Raw genomic sequence first — 305 nt, forward strand, 5'->3', positions numbered from 1 at the left:
ATATGCTCTCAAGAGACACTCAAAATAACTCTGACGTCTCAGTCGATAACATTGTTCTCGTGTCCCTGCAGGATTACAGTTGGCTTTGCAATGCCCTCGTATTTGATGTGTAATGATTATGCGCATGTGTGGCGCGGCTTCTATATTTTTTTGCTGTTTCCTGCGAATGGAATCAGTTGCGAGTGACGCTTTTTCTTGTGCTTCTTCTTTCTGCTGGTGGTAATATCAGTCAATCAATCAATCATTTATTTAACGTGCCCAGGAACAACCGTGAGGTCTTTGTGCAGGCGCACGCAAAAAAAAAA

The sequence above is a fragment of the Rhipicephalus sanguineus genome, chromosome 1 (assembly GCF_013339695.2).
Source record: "Rhipicephalus sanguineus isolate Rsan-2018 chromosome 1, BIME_Rsan_1.4, whole genome shotgun sequence".
NCBI classification, from domain to species: Eukaryota; Metazoa; Arthropoda; class Arachnida; order Ixodida; family Ixodidae; genus Rhipicephalus; species Rhipicephalus sanguineus.